Consider the following 22500-nt stretch of genomic DNA (forward strand, 5'->3'; position numbering starts at 1 on the left):
ATACGAATATTAGACACATAGGGAATATTAGACACATAGGGAAAGCTAGAATACTGTAAACGAAGTCGACTTCTAGATTTTCAAATTCACAACATTTGACGAGAATCCTGAATGTGTGACGGGGGCTTAAGACATATTCTTGAAGTAGATGAGGCTATTACCTTAAGGTACCTTTTGTTCGGTGTGATTATCAGCCTACCACAGACGATGACTGCTGACGTGCATCACACCTGGCATCATATTTGGGTAAACGCGTTGGTTGTAGGTTTGGTTAAAATTATCAGCCTCGTACTCAGTACCTTGAAGCAAAACAGCGCCATCATTCCAATAAACAAAGAATTAGTGCTCTAGACAATCGTTTGACGATCATCATTGAGTCATGAACGATCATTGTTGAGCGATAATCGTAGCAGAGTTACACCGTGCGATTTTGTTTCTCTGTTTTCATTATGTTATAAAATAGTCGCGATTAAGTCTTGCCACAATGTCTTGTTACCACTGAACAAGTTCCATTAATTCATTTATGTATTTATTTTTGTTATTCTATTTTTTTCTAATCGGAGGAACCAGGGGACTCTCAAGACACCTTCTCCTCCACCCCTACATTGACATTTGACAACGAATTAGATTTTTATTTTCCGGAACGACCCTAACTGTGGGGCGCTTTGTTTTTTGGACCTTTTTGCCGCTCTTCGACATATGTAAAAAAAAAAAAAAAAAAAAAAAAACGCTGACCGCACTAAACAATTTGATCCACTTTTAGAATTCCTCAGACCGCACTGTGGGTCAACTACCCAACGACAGTTCGCCTCCCCTTCCTCCCTGCCTTCGCTAAGGCCACGAGGTTCACTCTTGAATACAGAGCACTGGGTACTTCTGCACACTTAATGCCATCTGTTGCGGTGATGTGGAACCAGATGAGTTTAATCCCTCCACTGCTCAGGGGGATTTTCTTCAGCTGAATAAAATCGCCTGGCGGCATCCAGAATATATATCCAATTGGACACATGTACAAGAGGAAGTATGCTCGCTGGCCAAGCGTGTTAGAGCGTCAGTACTTGCGGCGGAGTTCGAGGTGACGGAAGTTCGAACTTTGCCACAAGCGAGGTGGACCAAGGGCATGGTTCATTAAATTCCACGCTGAATGGGCTCATCTCAGCGTTGAAGAAGACTATTTACTCGTACAAGGGGAAAACTTTACATGACATCTTGGGCGTCGTGGTCCTTTGGGAAGGACATCGGAGAGGATGACCTCCCCAACTCTCGTTTCTAACGCTCAACTTCGGCAGGAGGTGCAGCCCTGAGGGGATGGCACTCTGTCTCAGAATTTCCACATCACGTACAACTTCCGTTTTTTTTTCTTCTATACGGACAGTAGACAACCGGCGACTGCTCTCCAACTTAACTTCCTTAGCCTCCTGAAAACTACTACTACCAACAAGCGACAGAAACAGTTCCTATGAATAGGCAACAGAGTGTAACGAGGAGGGGGAAAAGGAGGGCGAAGAGGAGGAAGAGAAGGGGGAAGGGGAGAAGAGGAGGAAGGGGAGGGGGAAAAGAAGGGAGAAGAGAAAGGGGAATAGGAAAAGGAAGAGGAGGGGGAAGGGGAGGGGGAAGGGGAGGGGGAAGAGGGGAAGGGGAGGGGGAAGAGGGGAAGGTGAGGGGGAAAAAGGGGAAGAAGAGGGGGAACAGGAGGGGAAGAGGAGGGGAGGAGGGAGAAGAGGAGGGGAGGAAGGAGAATAGGAGGGGAAGAGAAGGGGAAGAGGAGGGGGAAGAGGAGGGGAAGAAGATGTGGTAATGAACATAGAACTATCAAGTGTAGGCCTTATGGTCTCTTGCAGTCTCTTTCATTCTTATGTTCTTCTGTTAACTTTTCTTATCTGAATGATGTACGGGATAGCCCAAGGACCGTTGCCGTCTGTCATGGGGTTCGGGGTTTTCTGGTAGGACGAACCTGGGCAGTAAACAAATGATGTATGGGTGAGTGAGAGGGGTGAGTGAGTAAGAGGTGTGTAAGTGAATTCGTGAGTGGATGAGTAAGTGCACGAATGAGTGTGTGTGAGTGAGCGAGAGAGTGGAGGGAGTGAAGGGGAGTGGATGGAGTGAAGGGGAGTGGAGGGACTGGAGGGGAGTGGAGGGGAGTAGAGGGGAGTGGAGGTCACTCATCTGGGCACAGTTGCCGGGCAACAGTAGGATTGTACTCCATTGAACCAATCGTCCTTTTCAGCCAGCTGGGAGGGACTCGATAGTCAGAGAGAGAGAGAGAGAGAGTTAGAAAGAAAAAGAAAATCAAGAAGTTATTTTAAAAGCTTTAGCGATATCAGTCTCTGATGCCTCCAGTAGATCTAATTCACCTGAAGATAAAAGAGAACCGAGAAGCAAATTAAGACGAGCGACAATGGATCAGTCTTGGTGTGTCGGACAGAATTCTGTTGTGCCGAAGAGGTGTCTCAACGGGCGACAGGTAGCCGCATTCTTCGGGGCAGAACCTTCGCCGCCGATGCCGCCTCACCAAGGAACCCAATGTCGTCACTGTGGAGTCTCAGCAAGGGTGTTCCACTGTTTTCTTTTCGGGAACAAGAAGAGGAGGAGGAAGATGAGAGAGGGGAGAAGAAAGGAGAGTAAGTGAAAGAGAAGGAAAGGCGAGGATGGGGAGGAGAAGGATTAGGAAGATGAGGAAGAGGAGGAGGAAGACGAGGGAGGAAAAGAGGAAGAAGACGAGGAGGTGAAGGAGGAGGAAGATGAGGAAGGGAAGGAGGAGGAAGACGAAGAAAGAAAGGAGGAGGGGGAAGACGAGGAAGGGAAGAAGGAGTGGGAATACGAGGAAGAGAAGGAGGAGGAAGATGAGGAAGGGAAGGAGGAGGAAGACGAAGGGAAGGAAGACGAGGAAGACGAGGAAGGGAAATAGGAGGAGGAAGACGAGGATTGGAAGTAGGAGGAAGACGAGAAGAGGGAGTAGGAGGAAGACGAGGAGATGAAGGAGGAGGAGGAGGAGGAGGAGGATGAGGATGAGCAGGAGGAGGAGAAGGAGAAGGTGAGGAGAAAATGGAGGAGAGGGAAGAGAAAGAGGAGGAAGAGGAGGAAGAGGAAGAGGAGGAAGAAGAAGAGGAAAAGGAGGAGGAAGAGGAGGAACAGAATGAAGAGGAAGAAGAAGAAGAAGAGAAAAATGAAGAATAGGAAAAGGAGGAGTAAGAGAAGAGGGAAAGGAGGAGGAACAGGAAAGACAGGAAAGTGAGAAGAGGAGGGAGAGAAAGGAAGGAGGAAGAGGAGGAGGAAGAGTTGGAGGAGGAGGGAGAAGAGTAAAGGGAAAGAGGAAGGGAAAGAGGAAGGAAAAAGGGAGAGGAAAGAGAAGGGGGAAGAGGAAAGGGAAGAGGAGCGGGAAGAAGAGAGGAAATAGGAGAGGAAAGAGGAGGGGGAAGAGGACAGGGAAGAGGAGTGGGAAGAGGACAGGGAAGAGGAGGGAGAAGAGGAGGGAGAAGAGGAGGGAGAAGAGGAGGAGGAAGAGGAGAGGTAAGAGGAGGAGAAAGAGGAGAGGTAAGAGGAGGAGAAAGAGGAGAGGTAAGAGGAGGAGGAAGAGGAGGAAGAGGAGGGGAAGAGGAAGAAGGGAGGAGGGTAAGAAGAGAGGAAGAGGAGAGGTAAGAGTAGGAGGAAGAGGAAGGGAAGAAGAGAGGAAGACAAGGTAGTAGGGTAAGGATTTCTACTTGTCTATAGCCAAGGGCCACCTCTGCAGTGCAAGTGCCACCTCTGCTCACCCTCCAACCACCGCCCACCGCCCGCCGCCCACCGCCCGCCGCCCACCGCCCGCGGCCCTTGCAACCCACAAGGGTCACTTTTGTCCCGCAGCGGTGCGCCACCAACTGCTTCAGGAAGCCGTGCGCCCGAATGATCTCAGCGGCCTAGACCTCCCACGGCGAGGGGGAAGAGCAGGAGGAGGAGGAAGAGGAGGAGGAGGAGGAAGAGAAGGAGGAGGAGGAGAGGAGAAAGGAGAGGAGAGGAGAAAGGAGAGGAGAAGGGAAGAGGAGGAGGAGAGGAGAAAGGAGAGGAGAAGGGAAGAGGAGGAGGAGGGGAGAAGGAGAAGAGGAGTTGGGAGGAGAGGAGAACAGAAGAGGAAAAGGGAGAAGAGGAGAAAGGGGAAGAAAAGGGAGGAGAGAAGGGAGGATAGGGGGACGGAGATGAGGAGGGAGAAGAAGAGGGAGGAGAGGAGAAAGAGGGAAAGAGAGCGGAGAAGAGAAGGGAGGAGAGGAGGAGGGAGGATAGGGGAACGGAGAAGCGAAGGGAGGAGAGGAGGAGGGAGGAGAAGAGGAGGGAGGAGAAGAGGAGGGAGGGGAAGGGAGGACTCTGGGAATGTAGGTATCAGGAAGACGAATTGTCCAACCTTGTCACTGCGCAGTTTTTTTTGTGGTCGCAGTTAACACGAGTCACGTGAACGAGCCCTGAATTTGTACCCGGCCTCGCCTTGTATGCAAAGGTATTACGTATGCAACACGTTCTTTATCGTGTTTTTAACGAGGTCATCCGTATCTTCCAGTAAGAGGTGGGGAGTCTACGCCAGGGGGCACTTAGCTGCGGCCATCTGTGTTTGGACCTTTGGGGCAGGTAACTGGTACTTCTGGGAATCAGAGAGGAGCGCGGGAGTTGAACCCACAACTAAGTGAAAGCGACATCAGTACGCTTCCGACTACAACGCACCTACTTTTCACTTGGTTTTTCTTGCCATTGTCATCATGTTTTCTGGTCCATTCCATATGTGCACGGACCAGTTCAGAAATTTTTATCAACCTTTCTCTACCTTGCTTACATAATATAAAGTCTGATGTGCTTCTTTTGGTCTATACACGTTTTGCCTTTTAACAAGCGGGCCCTACACGATCAATTTTATTGCGCAATATTCCGTATTGTACAGTTGACTTATTACTGACGGTATAAGGATGGTAATGAAAACCATCAACATGTCTGGAAAAAGGGATGAGCGACCATTCATTTATGTTATTTTTCAATACTATTCCTACTCCGTCAATATTATTGTACAATATGGAATATTGCGCAATAATATTGATTATGTAGGGCTCGCTTTATGTTGTAAGCCACCAAATTATCCACGGTTATCCACAGAAAATCCTGAGAGTGTACCACGATGCCTGGGCGCATAAACAGAATTTCCACTGTGTGCAAACGTCATTCTTTACAAAATATGTTGGTGCTCACGCGAATAATTAATCGTTGCCTAAATGCCGTATTGATCACTCTGAGCATAAGTACACAATTGTATGTGTTGTTTAAGATCATATGTATTTGAAATAAGTTTAATTTTGTTTTGTTTTGAATCTGTAACATCGAAATCTTACGGTTCGTTTTCTTCAAATAGAAAAATTCAATTCCACTTTTGGAAACTTTCTGTGCGGGTATGTTTTTCCTTTGTGCGCTTGTTGTAAAACGTGCGACCTCACGGAAAAGTAATGTAAACAGTTAAGCCAGCAGTATCATTGTAAATTCCTTGTGATGCTAATACCTCTGCACAATAAAGACATTATAATTTGAACCATTCGATAATATCCGTTTGCACAAATATAGCCAAAGTGCATCTTACTCAAGGTTGATATAAGTTGGATATCTCCATAAATAAGGTAACGTTCAGAATAATCACGTATCAAGCAGGACTTCATCTGACCTTCTGTACTTGATCATAACCACTGGATCGCTGACTGGCCTACATTAATCCTGTTCTCAGATGCAACTTCAACTTTTTCTTGCAATAAGCACTGAGGATGCAAACTCATCACGAAAACGCTATGCTTCGTTGGAATAATTCTGTACATGTGAGAATGTATACGTACGTGTGTGTATATGGTTGTATATGTGTGTGCGTGTATGTGTATAATTTACCTAACTGTATGTGTGGACAGATGTGTGTGTGTGTGTGTGTGTGTGTGTGTGTGTGTGTGTGTGTGTGTGTGTGTGTGTGTGTGTGTGTGTGTGTGTGTGTGTGTGTGTGTGTGTGTGTGTGTCTCCGTGTGTGTGTGTGTGTGTGTGTGTGTGTGTGTGTGTGTGTGTGTGTGTGTGTGTGTGTGTGTGTGTGCGTGTGTGCGTGATCATGCATGCGCTAGCGGACTTATAATTACAAATCTTATGTGTACACGTACACGTGTGGATGCTGGTGACCAAACGTGTCCGCGCGTACGTGCATGAGGGAATATGATTTGTGACAGATTTTCTTTAGAGGCGGGGAGGGAGGGAGGCTGGGGGAGGGAGGGAGGCTGGGGGAGGGAGGGAGGCTGGGGGAGGGAGGGAGGCTGGGGGAAAGAGAGAGAAATACATACATTCAAATACCATTAAGAGAGACATGGCTCCCAGCTGACCCGAGCCGAGCCAGTCACGGTATTCGGAAAGAGAACTAGACATATGTACGCCTATTACCTCGGTTAATTTGGATAATTATGTAGAAATTAGTAATCCTGTGACACTTCCGTATTTTGTCATATCCGGGACATAATTGCGTGGAAGGCTTAAGGCACGGGTGAGTTTTGAGCAACAGATTGGGGCCTTCCCTGGATCTTAGTATGGGCCTCAAGGCTACTGACCTTCATGCTACTGACGGAACACCACGGGAATAAACGGGAATGGTAAAAAAAAAAAAAAAAAAAAAAAAAAAAAAAAAAAAAAAAAAAAAAAAAAAAAAAAAAAAAAAAAAAAAAAAAAAAAAAAAAAAAAATCCAACGAGGAAGGTTTTCATTGTTAGTCTGTAACCTCCTTTTAACCGAGATGAATAAAATAGTCTGACGGCAGTCATAATAAAAGGAAACGTGCCACATGTTGATAAAACGACCCACATTGACAACAAAGATGACGCAGATCATATGTACAATCATTTGGACAAGTATGGAGTGAAGGGGATCTGCATAGAGTTTGTTAATCTCATCTTCAGTCTTCCTGTACGGCGAGTTACGCCCCTATGGACGGACCGGGTCGCATCTCTATCACTCTGTTTACGTCATGCGTATTCCTCGCGTGTATTAAGTCCCGCGAGAACGCAAGGGCTCTGAAGGAATTGTTTTGGACCAAAAAATGTATTTTGTAAAATTATATCCCTGCTCTCTCACATTCCACGGAAACTTAGAAAAAAAAAATCAAGCTAATTGATATCAAGATTGTTGCACATGATACAGACTACAGGATGAGGAAAATGTATTGGGGTGGAAATATTTCAAATAAGCTATTCTTAATAAGACGAAACAGGTTTCTTTTTAGCTCAAGAATGCCAACTTTATTTTCTTTTTAGAAATTCTTGGAAAACTAATTTTTCGAGCTTCCACTACCCCCATAATATATATATATATATATATATATATATATATATATATATATATATATATGTATGTATATATATATATTGTATACTTAGGGCGCAGGTTTTCTTTTATACACACTGTATTGAACATCATAGCATTTTCACAGTTATTAATTTTCTTCTTAATATTTTCAAGTTTCCTCACTAAAGTTCTAATATTGGGAGGATGAGCGGAAACGAACTTTCCAAAGTTCTCCATTTTAATTATTTGACGTTTCGACTGCAAAGAGTCATTATCAAGTTACAAGAACAGTTAAGGCAACACAATCTACAGATACGTTACATGGTCACAGGAAAAATTAGAATGCTACACTCTTAGGTCAAGCGCGATCTTTAAACCTCCGATGACCTGACCCTGGAAAACTTACTCAGGGCTTGAGGAGGGGGAGGGGACGGGGGTGGGAGCGGTGCGGGGGGGAGAGTAGGAGTCGGAGTAAGGTGAGGTGAAGTAGCGTGTCTAGCATACATAGGGAGGTTATGTACAACATGTCGCGTGGACGTATTAAATAAAGAAATAGCAGACAACAAATTAGCCTGTACATTGATCATAGGCTAATTTGTTGTCTGCTATTTCTTTATTTAATACGTCCACGCGACATGTTGTACATAACCTCCCTATGTATGCTAGACACGCTACTTCACCTCACCTTACTCCGACTCCTACTCTCCCCCCTCACCTCTCCCTCCCCCTCCTCAAGCTCTGAGAAAGTCTTCCAGGGTCAGGTCATCGGAGGTTTAAAGATCGCGCTTGACCTAAGAGTGTAGCATTCTAATTTTTCCTGTGACCATGTAACGTATCTGTAGATTGTGTTGCCTTAACTGTTCTTGTAACTTGATAATGACTCTTTGCAGTCGAAACGTCAAATAATTAAAATGGAGAACTTTGGAAAGTTCGTTTCCGCTCATCCTCCCAATATTAGAACTTTAGTGAGAAAACTTGAAAATATTAAGAAGAAAATTAATAACTGTGAAAATGCTGTGGTGTTCAATTCAGTGTGTGTGTATATATATATATATATATATATACACATATATATATATATATATATATACATATATATATATGTGTATATATATATATATATATATAATATATATATATACATATATATATACATTCATATACTGTGACGTTCTAGAATTAAATCGTCTATCTATGGCCAGAATAAAATGTATTGAGTGTGTCATCATAGCGAAGGTGCTAAAACAAGGACAAAGAATTGAACTTAGGCCCTGTTCACACTAGCGGTTTGAACCGCGGCGGTTCAACTACAATACAATTCAACGGAGGCGTTCACATACAACTGTGCAGTTTTTCATTGACTATACGGTACAGTCGCGGTTTCCGCGCGGTTTAAACCGCTAGTGTGAACAGTGCCGAAGGTCCAATGGGTAATATTCTTGTTCGTGGTCTTTAGGATGTGAGCCCAGTACTTTGGCTGGTGGACCACCATATCTCCCCCCACAATGGCAAATTGTTCTGTAAAAAAGAAGTTTGAAGTTTCAGGTCCACGAAGCGGAAGATTAGCATAACGAGAGGACGTATTTGATATGCAACAGACACAACACAGACGCTTTTTCCTCAGCTCTTGACTTCGTGGACACCAGATGAGTAAATTTTTTTTTCCCAGGTCCAAAAATGCTCCGCCTCCGCCCAGAAGGGAAAAAAAGGCAAGTAGATCTTACTTACTTTCTTACCATCAGTGTTGCACTGGAGGCATTGCAGACACGGATTTAGTACCTTCGTCATAGTAGCACGGTTTGGGTTCAGAAAAACTCGGAACGACTGTTCGTTTGTCCGGGGGTGGGGATAGAATTCGGGACTAGAGGCTGCATCTTGATGAATCTAGAGGGTCGCCAGTAAAGGACTCTGCCAGAATAAATGTATGAGAGAGACGCAAACAGCTGTCGCCTATATTGCAACGTGATGCTCTTCGTTTTAATTTTTTTTCTTTCTCTTCTTTTGCGTCTGTTGCTAACTAGCGCAGGGGTTGGGTTCCTCTCTGTAACTTACAAGGCCAAGGTTTTACTCGGGTCAGTGTTCTCCCAGCTGCTACATAATCTAGCCAGCTTCCTCCGACGTGACATCACTGTCTTCAGTTCGCCTGACAACCACATCAGGGAAGCTGGCAGCTGTCATATTACGTCAACGGAAACGATGGTGGAAACGACTTCGGGAAAAAATATATACTACGAAGTATATACTCGTCAAGGATACAAGGCTCACCAGGAGTGCTGATAGAGCAATAAACAAACACCACTTACTATGGAAACGACTTCGGGGAAAAAATATACTTCGAAGTATATACTCGTTAAGGATACAAGGCTCTCCAGCAGTGCTGATAGAGCAACAAACAAATACCACTTACTATACCAGAAAATAAAATCCCTTATTAAGCACCACGGACATTAGCCCACAGGAGGGATCTTTCCCAAACCACAAGAGAGTGATTCAAGAATCTCTGCAATCTGGTTCCCGGTACCGAATCAGTACCTATACAAAGCTGGCATGACACTAGACACCAAATGCTCTGGATATAATCACCACACTGAAGACACAGAACACATTATCTTACACTGGCTAACCTCACCCAAGATATTTTCATAAAATCTCTTTGGTATGTGAGCCATAGGCCTAGCAGTAGGTTTCGACAGAGTTCGTTGGAGACGTTGGGTTCACACACGGGACCCACAAGAGCGGGTTAACCGATTGCCTTCACTATTTGCTAAACGTGTCCAAACATCACGATTAACTGACCTCCTTCGAAACTCCGCAGATCATTCGTATTCGGCACGGCAAAGATGACCAAAGAAGGTACATGGGGATACCAAAACCCCTTCGGCCAACTCGATGATATTTTCCCCGTTTTCTTCGTTGACATTAAGGGAAGGTCTTCGTAGTTTACTTTGCTCCTCCCCTACTATTACCATAACCATCAGCAGGGAAGAATGCCTACATGTAGATAATTATGCATATACAAGCACACATACATATGCACATGTACATACACCCACATAATACACACATATATTCATATTCACACTCGTATATATACATATACTGTACATACATACACATGTACATACACATTTGCATACACATGCATGTACAAAGAACAAAGGGCAAACTGAAACAAAGCAATGTAGTGTATAAGAAGCCTATTCGTCCACTTTTAACAAAGACAGTGCCCTTTGTAATAACGAGTATATTGTTTATACTATTCAAAGTCTGTCCCAAAGGCTGACCTCTCAGATTCAGAATGGAGCGATCGTCTCACTAAAAGGAATTATACAAAACCGACTTACTACGACACAACAAGACCAAAAGGTACGATTATCGTTCAACGATGATCGTTCATGACTCAACGATGATCGTCATACGATTGTCTAGAGCACTAATTCTTTGTTCTTGAATGGGAATGTTTTGCTTCGAGCTGCAAAGTACGAGGCTGATAATTTTAACTGAACCTACCATCGCGTTTACTCAAATATGATGCCAAGTATGATACGCATCATCCACCATTGGCGTGGTAGGCACCAAGCAAAAATTAACTTATGGCGAAAACAATGGCCAGAGACAATGGTAAGACTAGATTAAAGAACTTGGAGGCAGTGCTCATTAGGAATCGTCTCCCTGCCATTAATGTTCTGTAAAATACGTGTGGAACGTTGGAGTTATTCGGGGCATCACAAAGTGTTCCAAGAAAAGCTTCTCTTATCAGTCAGTGTTGCAATTTCCTTTCCCATGCGTCATGGCTAATTCATATAAAATCTTTCCAAATATAACAACAAATAAATCAATCTCTACCAGAGGATACCTCAACCAATCATGGATACTACTGGTAGTATGTTTCTCTTTTGAGTGCGCATTGGCGTGTATATGTGCGCGCGCGCGCGTGTGTGTGCGTGTGTGTGTGTGTGTGTGTGCGCGCGCGTAGTCATCGACTTAGCAAGCTCGACTACACTCGTCCTCGATCCAGAGGGGTCGACCACATTCATTCTCAACCCAAAGAGATCGACCACAGTCGTCTTCGACACCTCATTAACCAACGTGGCAATTCACAATTGTATTCTTCGTGTTTATTGACACAAATTCAACGGCGGACGTTTCGCACCACCAAAACTTCAGCGTTAAAATAAAAACCCGGGAAAGGAATATCCCCCTAGGATTATTTTTTTGTGTGATTCCGTTAACTTATTTCCTACGATGTAGACTATAATCCGCAAATAAAATATTATCCCTTGCAATAAAAGATGTGACAGCCCGGCATTTAATTACCCTGTTTCCTTTCTTAACTCTAGCGTAGTATAGTGAACACAAACAGCCTCGTTAGGGCCGGTAGACCTTCTGTTGTTTGTTCTTCCTTTGTGTTCCTTTATGATGTCACACTTTAAAGGGTTGGTTCTGGCTAGCCTCACTCGCGACTCTGTCGAGGAGGAGTCCATTGTGCCCTCTGGTGGTTACAACCGTCTCAATTAATCTCTTCCGTCGGAAGACATAATTCTTCATTTAGTTCTGGCTAACTCCAGTCGTTATTATTCACTGAGGCTGTTAACCGCCCCCACAACTTCCCCCCCCCCCATCACCCTGAGATGAAGAACGACACACCCTTGGCTGTGATGTCACTCTCCACAAGGTCTTCCTCTCCCTAAGGACAATTGAGGTCAAAAAAGGGGAAGAGGCTAACGAACAACTAACTGGTTGTGCAACACACAACCCATGCTGGTCCATTGGTAACTTACTCTTTTTTCTTGTTCTCGCCGGGCGATCTTAATTATCTTTTTTCGTTACTAATCACTTGTACCTAAATTCTAGCTCGCGCCAGGAGATTCTATCCGGTTGAGGGGAAACCCTATGCAAAGAAGTCTCGCAGGTCCCGGCCAGGTCACGGCCATCGGGTTTGGGCGAAAGTTCAGCGGTTCAGGATAAAACATTTTGTGTCTTCTGGGTCGTGAATGCATCTAGGGCACACGAAGTCTGCAACCAGACCAATTCTGTGTTTGTACTGCTCTAGCGCTGAGCGCATGAGAGTGTGGTAGACGGTTTAGTGACCGGATCTGTTACTTCTGAAATTAGTGTTTCCATGGTCATCTGAGTGTGCGAGTTTCTCCAAGGCCTCGAACTATACTGAGACAGATTTTCGAAAATGTAGTGTATAAGAACACATAAACGTTTAACAAAGACTGTGCCCTTAGTCCCAAAGGCTGACCTTGATTTATTTTCTTGTTACGTCTGCTGTGTGTCGAGGTTGTGTGGTGTCCGGCGAGGGGTGGGTGGGCTTGATGACGTTATGTACCTTCATTAGAGAGTGAATGTGCTTCACCATAAGTGAAAAGTGTGGACAGGCTTAGGCGGCTTGTTATTTTTCCCTGACCAAAAATAGATGTTAGTGCAGGCAGACACACACAAACACGGGCAGAGACAGAGACAGAGACCGAGACAGAGACCGAGACAGAGACAGAGACAGAGACAGAGACAGAGACAGAGACAGAGACAGAGACAGACACACACACACACACACACACACACACACACACACACACACACACACACACACACACACACACACACACACACACACACACACACACACACACACACACACACACAAACACACACACACACACACACACACACACACACACACACACACACACACACACACACACACACACACACACACACACACACACACCAGGGATTGGAAGAGCCGCAAACTTTATTCTCAGAATCTATTTATTGGGGACGAAGCATTTCTTTGTTCTTGTTTTCATCAAGTTGACTTTTATGTATGTAAACAGGTACGTCACTAGTGGAATACTGCAGGAAAAATATCAAAGATAATTAGATCTAATGAAAAAGATATTCCAAACGTGATCTCATTGGCACATGAAGCGCCAGAAAAAAGTATAATAGTTTAAAAGATGTAATCCTTTCATATTTTGTGTGATTGTAAATTATAATTTTTTTATTACTGAACGAGTCATTCAATTGTCTACTCTTTCATATTTCCTACCTCTCATGATGTCTTGTCAAAAAATCATGTTACTGGTAGATATTGACTTCCAAAGTAACCTATCACAAAGCTGTGCACTTCGTGTATTTACCTGTTGTACACACGAAAGGACCAACGGGCGTGGGGTCCGTGTCTCACTCTCCAATCATCACACATGCTGAGAAGGAACAAATCCAAGGAATTCTTACCGTTAAGCCGACTCATTCCAATGAAACAAATGGAAGGAAAATACTGGATTTGACTATTGTTAGTCAACATAGCACCGCGTGACTTGGTAAAGATTTCAGGGGATGGATCCCCATTTTTCTCCATCACTGTGTTGACATGTATGACAGTTCAACACCTGGCTCTTCCGGTCACTGGTGACATCTGGCAACTCACATTTCCATGTGTTTCTCCACAGTAGTGTTATGACTACATTGCGTACTAACGCATACTGGACACGTGACCATACATCTGAACTTGCTAACAAAGTTAAACACATTTTTGCGGGGGAAATTAGGCGCGCGCTGAGCTGTCAGGATACGTGTCCCCGCACACACCAATATCTAAGTGATACAGTACGTACGTACGTACGTACGTACACACACACACACACACACACACACACACACACACACACTGGTATATATCTTGTGTACAATGAAGTAACCATATATACATACGCATACAGTCGATACTACAGTGTCCCTATACACCAACGCACAAATGCATTTAGGTCAATATATGTATTTTATTATGAATGTACGCACACACACACACACACACACACACGCACACACACACACACACACACACACACACACACACACACACACACACACACACACACACACACACACACACACACACACACACACACACACAGACGGATGTGGATAAATACTTGGAATAGATTAGAAGATAATGTTGCCTAAACTGGAACAATACACGAATTGAAATCTAAATATGATAATTAGAAATCTAGGGTATGGACTAAGTTGGAACTGCACGTGAATTTGAGGCTAGGTATGATCAGATCTCATCCACAAACACTTTCACACCTGCAGCTCTTCTCACTATACACACGACCTTACCAATTTAGATCAATTCACTGTGGTGAGATACAGAGACTGTATCGTCTCTCAGGAGGACAGGCCGGTCATGCAGTGGACCATCAAGGCGGAACTGTACATGATAAATTGGAGACCAGGAGACGGGGCCCAACGAGCGTTGGTCTTTTCTTGTATACTACAATTAGATAAATATGCATAACACCACGATTACGTACAAACACACACCAGAACGAGTGATAGGATAACTGAAATTTGCACGTCCTCATAAAACACACACAAACACACACGCACACGTACACGCACACGTACACGCAACACTTTTTCATTCACTGATAACTCGTCTGGCGGATGCTCGTTTTCTCTATGCTCGTACTTGCGTCACTGAGCACTCGCAGCACCATTTCCTTGGACGAGCCAACGAGCACACTTTCTGACCTCATGGGCTCCTCCTCCTCCTTCTGCATTACAGCAACACTGGGCAACCTGTTGCAGCACCGAATGATACACGAAACGTCACACCTTAACACTTGTGCTTGCTTGAAGTCCAGTCCCGAGCTGACTAAACTCACAATTACTCAGACTGAACCAGCTTAATGTAGTTTACGCGGAGGTGGGGCTAATTCAGGTTAGTCTAGACGAGTCAGGATGTGGGTTGTTCCTCATATGATTTAGATACTCGTAGGTCTGGTGTTGGATCTACATCTGCGAGAGAAGTCACTGATTACTGGAGGAGGGGAAGTCCCTGTCACTTGGTTAAAGCTACGACGACACAGACACACAAGAGAATTTCAGAAACTCTCTCACTTAAGCGACCACGTCTAAGGTCCGGGGTCGTTTCCACGGAGACCTAGACCCTCAGGTACTTTAAGGAACACGTTCCTGGGACTATGTGGTAAGACACGAGCCTCTCAGACTTACGGAGGCGTATCGGATCCGAACAGGAGACGGTGGAAGGAGAGAGACAGTCGTGCACCTTGCGACAGACACCGTGCGAGTGAGCGAGCTGTGAAGGGAGACTCGAAGAACGATGCACAACAGCTGTTGGGCGGAGGGTGAGGAAGAGCGGGAGAGGTGAGGAAGAGGAAGGTGGGGGGTGAGGCGGGCGGGGGAAGGAGTTGGGAGTAGCGGTCAGTACTAGTAACACGTCACAGCTGAACCCTGTCAGTACACATACTTCTGAAAGTTTGTTTTTGGTTGTTGGAGTGGAAACCTCGACCAAGGACGTTCAAGTTTTAGGATTCAGACGCGCGACACTGAGACGCGCCATGCAGTGTACAGGAAGGATGAAAGGAATCTTAAATGCAGAATCATCTTCTCCTTCACCCTTCATAACCCTCCTCGGTGTACACACACACACACACACACACACACACACACACACACACACACACACACACACACACACACACACACACACACACACACACGCACACACGCACATATATATATATATATATATGTATATATATACTGTATATATATATATATACGTGTATGTTTATTTATAGTTATATATCTATATATATATATATATTTAAGTTACATTCATATTTATATTCATGTCAATACTCATGTCTATATATTTGTATATATACATCCATATTTATATTCATATTCATATCTATATTTTTATTAACATTATTATTCATATCTATATTTACATTTACACTTTTACTCATTTATTTGCTGAATCAGTGACGTCACCTCATTCAAACAAAAAACGTCGGGCGTTAACCACAACAAAACCCATGGGCGGCATCGCTACGCCCATGAGGTGGTGCTACCTTGTGTAGCAGAGTTGTCGTCGCAATGAAAGAAAACGAGGAAAACGTTCGAGCGAAAACCTTTCGAAGTGTGAAGAGACGCCATTAATGTCCTCATCACGATTTTATGTCGAAGTTGGTCTATCGTTATGATTTTAAGTGTCACTTGCTTCTTGATGATTTTATTTAGTTTAAAGGGGACTGAGTTTGTTTAAATCCGTTAAGTTTGTACAGCATTTGAAAAATATATAAAGTGAGGCATGATAATGGAAGATTATCTTTTGTTTTCTCCATCGAGCCAAAAAGATTTAATCAGATGGAGGGAGAATCAAACACAAAGTGTAAAAAAAAAGGCATTATATATTAGCTCTTAACCTACGTTATAATGAAAAATATATTACTTTTAACTAACCACAGATGGTTTTATTCAGATAGGTAGCGGCTCCTTGGCTGAAGAGTTAAGGGCGTCTACGAGAATCACCTTGAGGTGACGGTACACTAGGCATTTCCCAATAGCATGCTATTTGCTTTTGCTACTTCGTTTGAGCAGAAACGATTACGGTTGCGATCTTTTGTTTTTCAAATTTTCAAATGTCAAATTTACTTTTGCGTCATAGGGAAGCTGGATGACGAATTAAGACAAGATAAACATAGAATACGAATGTTAGACACATTACTGAGTTCTTCTTACGAAAGTCTAGAATATTGTAACCGAAGTCGCTTCTACTCAAACGTAGTAGCAAAAGTGAGTAGCATGATAGCCTAGTGTGCCGCCACATTTGATCTTATCTCGGTGGCCAATGACACTTGTGGACGGATTCAGAGAACGTTGTGAATCGGGGTGGGGGTGTTTTTTTTTGGGGGGGGGGAGTGAAACATCACTCCCACGGGCTTTGTTTGAGCCCGTGGGGGGGATTTCCTTACCTGATGGGTTATGTGCTTCCTTGGGGGAAGTGTAGTTCATTAATCAAGCGCATCTTTTACATCTAGTACGATTTGATCGGCGCGATTATCGCAACGATGATCGTCAAACGATTGCTAGAGCACTATTTTTCTTAGAGACTCTGGCCCCAATCAAAAACAAAGACTTAGTGTTCTAGACAATCGTTTGACGATCATCGTTGAGTCATAATCGTACCTGAATACGACCTTTTCCACCTTCCTGACTTTCTTAATTGGAACTATTCACGTGACGATTGTTGCAATGTGATTGTTTTCATCTGTTACCAAAAGGACTTGTTCACAATTCGATTACGTTTACAGGAATTGTTTGTAGACTAGAACCTTTACAAACCAGCAGTAAGAACCCTTTGATTTCTTAAAGAAATTATTTCTTAAAGAAATGAAACTTAGCCAGGTCAAACCCACAAGAAAAATATGGCAATTACAGGAATGGAATTAATAACAATGTAGTGAACGCTGAAACATTTGTTTTATGAGATCAGACAACTTTATCTATAAGGATGGTAAGGGGTAAGGGAGATGGAAGCGTAGGCTTTATGAACTTTTGCACTCTCCTCCATTCTTATGTTCTTATAGTTAACATAACTCCCTTCCCATCCGCCACGTCTTGGTCGTTAGTACAATACACAACGCATTCTTCAACCACAGTTCCTCGAGGGACCAAAAGGGGACCTTGGGGAACTCCGCAGTCTGCTCACGTTCCGAGGAAAAACGAACCACGCATTTAACTCCTGCCGTACTGGGAAGTTATTTGTTGTTTCCTCCTTGATGACGATTTTATTCAAATGTGTGATATCCTTTCAACAATAGACGGTTTTATTTGGCTGTATGGTGTCTCTTCGAAAAGGGGCTATCACACTGGGCTTCCACGGGCTTCACCAGCGTCGACAGTTGAGAGTTCGTTTGAGTAAAAACGACTTCGGTTACAATATTTTATTGTTCAGTTCTCCATATATCCAATTATCTTTCAGTCATATATAGCAAAGCTGAATGATGAAGTGAGAGATTGTGAACCTATACGAATGTTAGACATATTGTTGAAATATTCTTAGAAAAGTCTAGATCTCTGCTCAACCACACCGCGCCCATGTCTTTACATACTCCTGTTTCAACCTTTATGATTGACACATTTACGAAATCAGAATAACTTTCATCACGTAGAATGCACACTTTCACATTATCAACTGTAAATCTCACGCCACTGCATAAAACGTATAATAAGAAAACAATTGAGAAATAGTAAACACGAATGGGATGAAACAAAATAGGTTATTAGTTTTACTGGCAAAAACGGAATCACAAGTATTCATGTGAAAGGAGACGTATTGAAACGATATAATTTTTGTTGGCAACCTTGTTCAACTTATCGGCTTCCTACGCGCTGTTTTCAATGCAGTCATGCAACATTTTCTTTTTCTATTTGAAGGCTAACCTCTACTTAATAAAAAAATGCTGACAGTTTGTCACTTCTTTCTATTCTCGTTTCTGCAACTTTCCTTAAATCTTTTCCTTTATCAGTTCAACGACTCAATTCCCCAGGAACAAAAGCGCCAGTAGTCAACGAGAATAAACAAATGCATTATACTGGGGATTACCAGAAGAGACAGGATTAAAAACCAGAAAATATGGGAACACCCAAATGTTGAACCGATAGCTGGAATCATAGAAAGAAACAACTTGAGATGGTTTGGTCATATGAAGAGAATGGAGGAAAGTCGATATCCAAGGAAGTATTTGGAATGGCGGCCTAGAGGAAGGAGGCCGGTTGGAAGACACAGGAAAAGGTGGATGGACTGTGTGAAAAAGAACTTGGAAGAAGTTTAACGTTGGAAGAAGTAAATGAACAAGAAATTTACGAAGATCGAGTTGAGTGGAGGCGTCTGTTGACGAGGTCGACGACTGACAGTTGAAATCAACTACCTGGCGTCTTGTGAGAAAGAAATTATACTGGACCAATTGGTCTAACCTTGGTGCCTTACCCAAGCTAAGCACGAAGAAAGACTTTGAGGACACTGCAATGTCAAAACAGTTCCATGCCAAAGAAGGAAATTGGCAATAAATATTTTACCCAAAAAGTGGTTAACGAATGGAATATACTTAGTAACCATATAGTGAACACCGAAACAACTGGTGGTTTTACGAGAAAGTAATGGACATGGAGCTGCTTAGTCTGGATCTTATGTTCTGTAGTCTCCTCGTTTCTTATGTTCTTAAGTAAAACTAAAACCTTCCGGTTACAGGATTCGAACCAACAAATTTTGGTGACACGAGTCACTGCAAATACCAGACGGTCGTTGTCCCTCACTTGTTACTCCACCATGCAACAGACACAACTTCCGTCGGTTAAATAAATTCAAGAACAATAACATTCTATTTATGTCTGAGTCGGAAGAGTTGCCAGTTGATTAATAATTGTACACGTAACCTAAACTTGGACCTACATCACTGTTTCGGTATATAAATGTGTTTAAAAACTATTACGGCAAAATGTAGAGAAATACACGATACAGGATGACACATACACAAACAAGATACATACTTTGATCTTGCCGAATTGTGAATACGTACGTACGAATAATTACATAGAAATTCACAAGAGAAATCGCTAGAAAGTTTCTCAGCACCGTCTTGCCAAATGTACGATAACGATGTTACATGAAGAATCTTTACGAACATCTTTCTGTGTTGTGATCAGCTTTGCTCGTATCTTCGAAAAATCATAAATAGAATTTTGCGATTCGGGGAGTGTGCCATATACTATCAACAATTTCCGTGAATATGATTATAATCATGACAATTATTTTTTTTTGTTCAACAAAAGATCTTTCTTTAATGTTCATTAGATTAGTTACTGGGAATTTGTGTAAGTATGAATATAATTTAATTAAACGAATGCTCAGTTGATATTTAGAAGTCACAGTTAAAGGAAGCAAGTAATGTATAACGATGAAGGTGTCTAGGCGTTATTGTATGTTATATGGTTACAAAATACATACACGAATATTTACCAAAAGATTTTTTCTCCTCAAAAGGGGGTGATTGAATAAGACATGGAATAGTGAAAATAGTATTTCTAAAAGTGAATCACGAAGAAAACAATGGATTGAAAAGCTTGATACACTAAATATAGTTAGTCATGTAATAATCTTCTCTGTATATTTTAAATGTGAAGCTGATAAAATATGAAATTCACATTCTTTAACCCGATGCAGTGTCACGCCTAAAATTACCAGCAAGTAACAATGTAGACATTCATAATTTGAAGTGAGATGCGTCAAGTCTGCTGATCATGAATGTTAAAAATCTGGTTATTATCTGAGTGTATCTTTACTGCATTACTCCATGCTGTGAGCATTGACGTCATGTCGTCGAATACTGACGTCGTCCTTTCTCTTTAGAGAGAACTATTTTAGTGACATGAATAAACATTTTGCATACGTCAAAATCTAATTTATTCTTTATTCATTCACTTATTTATTTTTGCAGACAGAGGGTAGGAAATATGGTTTTTATACATTAAGATTATTCTTTCAATATTTCCCAAAATAAAACTCGAACGCACTCGAGCCGTGGGGGGTATACGCAGAAATGAACGCATTTTTCACGCTCAGTGACCTTTCCTATATATCTTCACTCCATGTCCTTATGTGCACCTGCTACGCCAGTCATGTCCTTCCACCAACCTTCATCTCTCCCACTATCCCTCCAGTACAGTTGTAGCCATTGTATAACTTTTGTTGTATACGATAGAGTATTCTATTTGAGTTAAGTGTGGACTTGCTAGGAAGAAAGTATCATTAACACTATTAAATCACTCACTGCGGCAAAATAGTTTGGATTAAGCTCATAGTAACATCTCTACGTTATGACACTGCGTCTAGTAATAATAATTATAATAATAATAAAGATGACAAAGTAAATGAATAAAATAAAATAAGATAAAAAAGGAACGTAAAACGCAAATTGAAGTAACCAGACCAAAGCACAGCAAAGAACACATAATATACACGTACACAAACAAACAACCCATGTATGCACACACAATGTACACACGTGCACAAACACACACACACACAGCACCTTCGCCCATACAGGGCTTCCAAATCACACATTACTATTGTAAGGTTATCTCAACCCCATAACATAAAGGAAGGGGATAGTTAGGATCAATTTCCTTGTTCCCCCCCTCCCTCCCTCCCACCATCGTTATAAAATGTGATATTGAACAAAGTATACGTTTCCTCCTCCGGGTGTCTCCTTCTACTCCTCCCCCTCCCTTTCCCCTTCTTCATTGTTTATTCTCTTTACTCGCCTACGTCATGCACTAATGTGTCATGCAGACACACACACACACACACACACACACACACACACACACACACACACACACACACACACACACACACACACACACACACACACACACACACACACACACACACACACACACACACACACACACAAACACACACACACACACACACACACACACACACACACACACACACACACACACACACACACACACACACACACACACACACACACACACACACACACCGCCCAGAGCTGAAATAATTTCAGTATCGCTGCGCTGCGAGTCGTTATTCCAACTCTCATGGGCGGCGATTTGGGTGTGTGTCCGTGTAAGGTCACAGCTTTACCCATAGATCGGTCATATATGAGCTCTGAGCTCTCTTCCGGGAGGGGAATAATTGTCGATCACGAGTCCAACACGTGATCCAAGACCATGGTGAATCTCTCTCTCTCTCACACACACACACACACACACACACACACACACACACACACACACACACACACACACACACACACACACACACACACACACACACACACACACACACACACACACACACACACACACACACACACACACACACACACACATGTGAATGAATGTGACAAAGACATCAGAGTTGTAAATACTACCAGACTTACTCCTTCCTCTCTCTCTTCATCCCCTCCGCTCTACTCCCCTTCCCCTCCTCGCGCCTCCACTCCTTTCATCCTCCTCTCCTCCCCCCCGCTACCCTCCGGTCCCCTCTCCTCCTCTCCCCTCTCCTCTTCTCACCCGCTCCCCTCCCCTCCTCTCCCCTCCCGTCCCCTCCCACATTTCATTCACTCTCCCATCTTCTTCTGCAGAAGCTCCTCCTCCTCCTCCGGTTCCTCCTCCTCCTCCTCCTCTTCCTCCTCCTCTTCCTCCTCCTCCTCCTCCTCCTGCAGTTGCTGCTGCTGCTGCTCCTCCTCCTCCTCCTCCTCCTCCGGCTCCTCCTCCTCCTCCAGCTCCCCCTCATGGGACATGGCAAGGTGACACTCGAACTTGGCGCTCGAGT

At 43.3% G+C, this 22500-nt stretch overlaps 1 protein-coding gene across 6 annotated transcripts in view; it reads right to left on the reverse strand.

The window, feature by feature from the left end:
• The window catches only part of Eaat1 (Excitatory amino acid transporter 1), a 320273-nt gene that overhangs the window by 48853 nt on the left and 248920 nt on the right, over nt 1-22500 (reverse strand). The window contains exon 1 of one of the 6 annotated variants that reach the window (XM_076173399.1): nt 15336-15417. The exons of the other annotated variants lie outside the window; for them this stretch is intronic. The gene's annotated coding sequence lies outside the window, so the exon portion shown is untranslated. Of the gene's footprint in view, nt 1-15335; nt 15418-22500 lie in introns of those variants that run through there. 6 annotated transcript variants of the gene reach the window in all.

Source organism: Oratosquilla oratoria, chromosome 34 (assembly GCF_046742065.1).
Source record: "Oratosquilla oratoria isolate Oo_2021 chromosome 34, ASM4674206v1, whole genome shotgun sequence".
Lineage (NCBI taxonomy): Eukaryota > Metazoa > Arthropoda > Malacostraca > Stomatopoda > Squillidae > Oratosquilla > Oratosquilla oratoria.